This window comes from Cebus imitator, unplaced genomic scaffold (assembly GCF_001604975.1).
Source record: "Cebus imitator isolate Cc_AM_T3 unplaced genomic scaffold, Cebus_imitator-1.0 Scaffold258, whole genome shotgun sequence".
NCBI lineage: Eukaryota > Metazoa > Chordata > Mammalia > Primates > Cebidae > Cebus > Cebus imitator.
The window spans coordinates 2,034,587-2,040,818 of NW_016107573.1; the positions used below are offsets into that span (position 1 = coordinate 2,034,587).

A 6,232-nucleotide genomic window follows, 5' to 3' on the forward strand; every position below is an offset into this window, starting at 1 on the left:
AAAAAAAAAAAAAAGATAAAGGAAAACAAATATGGTCCAGCCACAGTATCTCCATCCTCCTAACCAAGTCAACATCTTCGTGTGATATATTTCCTTCCTCCTGAATATTTTTTCATAGTTGAGAAAACGTAATTTTTATTCCTCCTTTTTAAAGTTTTAATTACTTTTTATATTTTTATACAAAATAGAGATAGGGTTTTGCTATGTTGGCCTGGCTGGTCTCGAACTCATGGGCTCAAGTGATCTTTCCTCTTCAGCCTTCCAATGTGCTGGGATTACAAGCATGAGCCACTGGGCCCATCCATTCCTCCTTTTTAAGCCTCTGTTTAAATATTCATAATTGGACATGATGGGACCAGGATTTCATATCCTAATGGGAGAGGTTAAGGTTGAGGACTTTTGAGAGGGTCCACGTCCTTTTCCCAGATAGTTTACTCTGTTCTTTTGGACTCAGAGTAGAGCGGCCTTTTACTCAGGCAACCTAGGAAGAAGGTCATGTTGAGGTTTGAATGCAGTCCTGTAACAGGGGGGAATGAAATGGTCCCATAGCCTAACAGCCGGGCTTGGAACAGGGATTCTAGGCCTCTGTTTGATTTCATGAAACTTTAACTTTCTCACTCCAAAAATGAGGAACCACTTTCTGTCCAAAGTCAATTAAATTTGGTTTGAGAAGTTTCTGTGAAGTTTATAATGCCCTGTCAGTTAAACAGGGACATGCTGTTGGCCCTGAGGATTTCTCAGAATGACCTCTGGAGAGATGGTGATCTTATTACAAATCCCAGGGGCAGGTAGCTCTTGACCTTGAAGCACACAGCCCTGCTTTCCTCTCCTGGGATGTTAAATCCAAATGCCCTTAGAGGCCAAGTGCAGTGGCTCATGCCTGTAATCCCATCATTTTGGGTGGCTGAGGCAGGAGGATCACTTGAGCCTGAGGATTTGAGACCAGCCTGTGCAACACAGTGAGACTCCTTTTCTACAAAAAAATTGAAAAAAAAAAAAAAGTAGCCCAGCGTGGTGGTGCACACCTGTGGTCCCAGCTACTTGGGAGGCTGAGGTGCGAGGATGGCTTGAGCCCAAGGAGGTTGAAGCTATAGTGAGCTATGATGGTACCACTGCAGTGTGTCCTCGGCAACAGAGTGAGACCCTGTTGCCCAGGATGCAGTGCAGTGTTGCCTCAATAAATTAATAAAAATAAGAAAAAAAGAAGTCCTAAGAATCCATTAGCTTCCACCTCTGGATTGCAGCCCAATATCACCTAAGAAGGAGCTTGGGATGAATGCTGACAGGTGTGGATTCTCATCCTGACTCTTCCACTGCTTGGCCTTGACTTCAGGCAGACCCTGGAATATTTTTTCTGAAATTTTGCCTACTCTGTAAAATGGGAATCGTAATGCCACCAGGGCCTAAGAAGGCACCCCACAGACCTCTAGTTACAGAAAGAAAAATTGACTATGGGTTCCCAACTGTGGCACTGTGAAATCCATCATCATGTTTATGCTGAAACCAGATTTCCTTCAGGCTCCTTCTAGCTAGTTCCTGGGTACAGAAGGGATACTAGGCTGGCCCATTTCTGGGAGACATGCTAGATGTGCCCTTGGCAAAATATTTGTAATTACTTTTCCTGGGGAAAAAAAAAAAAAAGGATGTTTTATTAACTGAGCTGGGCAATGCCAGGCTGGGTTTTTTCCTTTTTTTCTTTTTTTTTTTTTTTTTAAGACGGGGTTTCACCATGTTGGTCGGGCTGGTCTTGAACTCCCGACCTCAGGTGATCCACCCGCCTTGGCCTCCAACGTGCTTGGATTACAGGTGTGAGCCACCGCGCCCCCCACCTTTTTTTTTTTTTTTTTTTTTTTTTTTTTTTTTTTTTTTTTTTTAGGTTTTTTGGTGTTTTTTTTTTTTAACAGAATTTTTTTTTTTTTTTTTTTTTTTTTTTAAAGACGGGGTTTCACCATGTTGGTCGGGCTGGTCTTGAACTCCCGACCTCAGGTGATCCACCCGCCTTGGCCTCCAACGTGCTTGGATTACAGGTGTGAGCCACCGCGCCCCCCACCTTTTTTTTTTTTTTTTTTTTTTGAGATAGAATCTCATAGGATCTCACTGTTACCCAGACTAGAGTGCAGTGGCTGCAATTACAGCCCACTACAGCGTCCCACCTCAGCGTCCCAAGTAGCTGGGACTATGGTTCATCACCACACTCAGCCAATTCGTTTTTTTTTTGTATTTTTTTTTTAGTAGATATAGGGTTTTGCCATGTTGTAAAGGGGTCTGGAATTCCTGGGATCAAGCCATCCACCCTCCACCCTCCTCAGCCTCCCAAAGTGCTAGGATTACAGGTGTGAGCCACCACACCTGGCTGCTGACTTCTTGTGGCAAACCGTCCTACAGCCCTGCGCCAGACACTGCGAAACCCCTGTAACTTCACACCCTGGCTCTGTTCTTCACAGCAGAGTAGGGAGCAGGAAATAGCAAAACCCCAATAATTAGAAGGGTGAAGTCCTAATCCTGTTGCTCCCTCTGCACAAGGTCGTCTTGGTTCTTTCTATTCTTTGGGCTTCAGTTTCCTCATTATAGACAATGAGGATTGAACTAGATCTGTGGTTTTCAAACAGAGTTCCAGAGAAATCTGGCAGAGGTACCTCAGGGGTGAAGGGGTCCCATGCTCTTCCCTATTTCATCTAAAAACAGGGAACTCCTTTCCAGGCGGATGCCAAAGATGGCGGAGGGGCAGGTCCTAGTGCTCGATGGTCAAAGCCATCTCCTGGACTTCCTGACGGCCATCGTGGCTAAGCAGGCCAGAAGGTGGTGGTCGCATGCTGCGGGGATCAACATTTCTGGCAATGTCTATAGAAACAAGTTGAATTACCTCGCCTTCCTCCGCAAGCGGATGAACAGCTACCGTTCCTGAGGCACCTACTACTTCCGGACTCCCACCGCTTCCGGGCCCCCAGCCACATCTTCCGGTGAACCGTGAGACACGCTTCCCGGCAAGACCAAGGAGGCCGGGTTTCTCAGTACCACCTCAAGTTGTTTGACGGCATTCCACCCCACTATGACAGAAAAAAAGCGGATGGTGGTTCCTCCTGCCCTCAAAGTCGTGCTTCTGAAGCTACAAGAAAGTTTTCCTGCCTGGGGCACCTGGCTCACAAGGTTGGCTGGAAGTACCAGACAGTGACAACCACCCTGGAGGAGAAGAGGAAGGAGGCCAAGATCCACTACCGGAATAAGAGACAGCTCATGAGGCTATGGAAACTGGCGGAGAAGAACATGGAGAAGAAAACAGACAAATACACAGAGGTCCTTAAGACCCGTGGACTCCTGTTCTGAGCCGAAAAAAGACTGTTTATTCCTCAAAAAATAAATAAATAAAAATAAGGAACTCTGCTTTGGCCTGATTGATATTGGGCTCCAGTGTAACAAGCGTTCCCCTCCAAACAAAGTCTAAACGTACAAACAGAAATTCCCAGCCTAGGCAGCAGGTGCAGCTGGAATGCTAGCAGTGCTTAGAGAAGGAGGAAGGTGGCCAGGCATGGTGGGCCATGCCTGTATCCCAAGCACTTTGGGAAGCCGAGGCGGGCAGATTAGGTGAGGTCAGGAGTTCGAGACCAGCCTGGCCAACGCAGTGAAATCCAGTCTCTGCTAAAAATACAAATTAGCCAGGTGTGGTGGTATGCACCTGTTGTCCAAGCTACTCAGAAGGCTGAGGCAGGAGAATCATTTGCACCTAGGAGGCAGAGGTTTTAGTGACCTGAGATCATGCCATTACACTCCAGCCTGGGTGACAGAGCCAGACTCTGTATCAAAAAAAAAAAAAAAAAAAAAAGAAAAAAAAAAAAAAAAAAAAAAAAAAAAAGGAGGAAGGGGGCATGTGAGGGTTGTGGCAGTCAGATAGGGCAGCAGGATACCTAGACACTGAAAGACTTCAGCAGGCATAGAGAACAGGGGTGGCCCCCAATCGCCGAAGCGTTCAGGGCAGTGGGGTAGGCTTGGAAACATCAAAACATCCAGGGCCTCAAATACCAGACCAGGGAGTCCAGGCCTTGTCCTGTCAGTGGTGGGAAGCACAGAAGCAGCCAGCAGCCCTCACTGAGCAAACATTTAGTAAATTCATGTTGTAGGCCAGGACTGTGCAGTGCTTAGTTAGGGAGGATGCAGAGGTGTGGCTGACAAGACCCCACCCAGAACAGAATGCTCCCAGGCTAATTCCTCACAGGGCTGGCTCCAGGCTATGTCCCCAAATCCTCAAAGGCTCACTCAACAGATATTCACTGATGTGGTAGCTAGCCTCAGAGATGTCCTCAATGATCCCATCTTCCTGGTAATCCTGCCCTTGTGTAGTCAGTGTAGGAAGGGCCCATACTAAATAAACTAGTAACCAGTAAGATACTGGAGAAACGACAGAGTGTAACCTTTGAGATTAGATTTAAAAGGAGTTTGTGGCCAGGCACGCTGTCTCATGCCTGTAATCCCAGAACTTTGGGAGGCTGAGGCAGGCAGATCACCTGAGGTCAGGAGTTTGAGACCAGCCTGGCCAACATGGTGAAACTCTGCCTCTACAAAAATACAAGAAAAAAAATTTGCCCGGCATGATGGTGGGTGCCTGTAATCTCAGCTACTCAGGAGGCTGAGGCGGGAGAATGGCTTGAACCCAGGAGGCAGAGGTTGCAGTGAGCCAAGATCGCTCCATTGCACTCCAGCCTGGGTGACAGAGCCAGACTCTGTATCAAAAAAAAAAAAAAAAAAAGGACTTTGTGGTTTCTTCCTCTCTTGAATCACTCACTCACTCTGCGGGACACCAACAACCATGTGTTGAGGACACTCACAGGGGCCTGTGGAGAAGCCCACATGGCAAGGAACTGAGTCTCCTGCCAACAGCCATGTGAATGCCCCATTTTGAATGTAAATCTGAAACTGCCTTTGCAAAAGTGTGACTGAGACAGTGAAAGAGATCTAACTTAATCGACTCCATCTTGCTTCTAACCTCTAAACTGTGTTTGTTCATTCCTGGGCATAGGCTGACCTAACGTTCAGAGAAACTTAGTCTATAGATTAAAATGAAGATGATAACAGCCCTTTCCCAAAACAGACCTCCTTCTTGCCTGGGGACTATATAGCCTTCGTAGGAGTAACCTTAGCCACAAGATTAGAAATTATGGTTTAGGAGTCATGTAGATGGAGGCTGCAATATTCTGACCCTCCCTAAACTGCTCCTAAGATAGTGCTTGTGATATTTTGCAGACCCTGAACTTGGTGGATCAGCCGGTACCACCCAGATTGATAAACTGGCTGATCTGATCTTGTGGCCCCCGCCCAGGAACTGACTGGGCACGAGAAGACAGCTTCAATTTCCTGTAATTTCATCCCTGTACTATGAGCACTCCTGGGTCCCTGGCTTCCTCCAATTCGCCAAGTTGTCCTTAAAAACTCCACTCCCTTGAGTGCATCACAAAAGGGTATAAAATTTTAAATAAATAAATAAATAAATAAATAACTCCACTCCCTGAATGGTGGGGGAGAATGATTTCAGTAATAATAAAACTCTGGTCTCCTGCACAACAGGCTCCATGTGAATTACTCTTTCTCAATTGCAATTCCCCTGTCTTGATAAATCGGCTCTGTCTAGGCAGTGGGCAAGGTGAACCCATTGGGGGTCACAAATCCTCCAGCCCATCTGAGGTTGCAGTGAGCCGAGATTGTGCCACTGCACTTCAGCCTGGCAACAGAGTGAGACTGTCTAAAAAAAAAACAGGCCGAGTACGGTGGCTCACGCCCGTAATCCCAGCACTCTGGGAGGCCAAGGCGGGTGGATCACCTGAGGTTGGGAGTTCAAGACCAGCCTGACCAATATGGTGAAACCTGGTCTTTATTTTATTTATTTTATTTTTTTAAAGATGGGGTTTCACCATGATGGCCAGGCTGGTCTTGAACTCCTGACCTCAGGTGATCCACCCACCTCAGCCTCGCAAAGTGCTAGGATTACAGGCATGAGCTGCTGCACCCAGCTTGAAACCCCATCTTTAAAAAAAAAAGAAAAAGAAAAAGACAAATCCTCTAGCCCAACAAGCTTTCAGATGACTGAAGCTCATGCCAACATATTGACTACAACTTCATGAGAAACTCAACCAGAACCAACCCACTAAGCCACTCCCAAATTCCTGATCCACTGAAACTGTGAGATACTACATATTTGTTGCTCTAAGCCATAAAATTGTTACTCTTTTTTTTTTTTTTTTTT

General features: G+C 46.3%; 1 protein-coding gene and 1 pseudogene across 1 annotated transcript in view; one reads left to right on the forward strand and one right to left on the reverse strand.

Annotated features, from left to right (window-relative positions):
- The window catches only part of SLC35E4 (solute carrier family 35 member E4), a 31,980-nt gene that overhangs the window by 9,166 nt on the left and 16,582 nt on the right, over nt 1–6,232 (reverse strand). The window lies entirely within an intron of this gene.
- Nucleotides 2,214–3,371, forward strand: LOC108283308 (annotated as a pseudogene).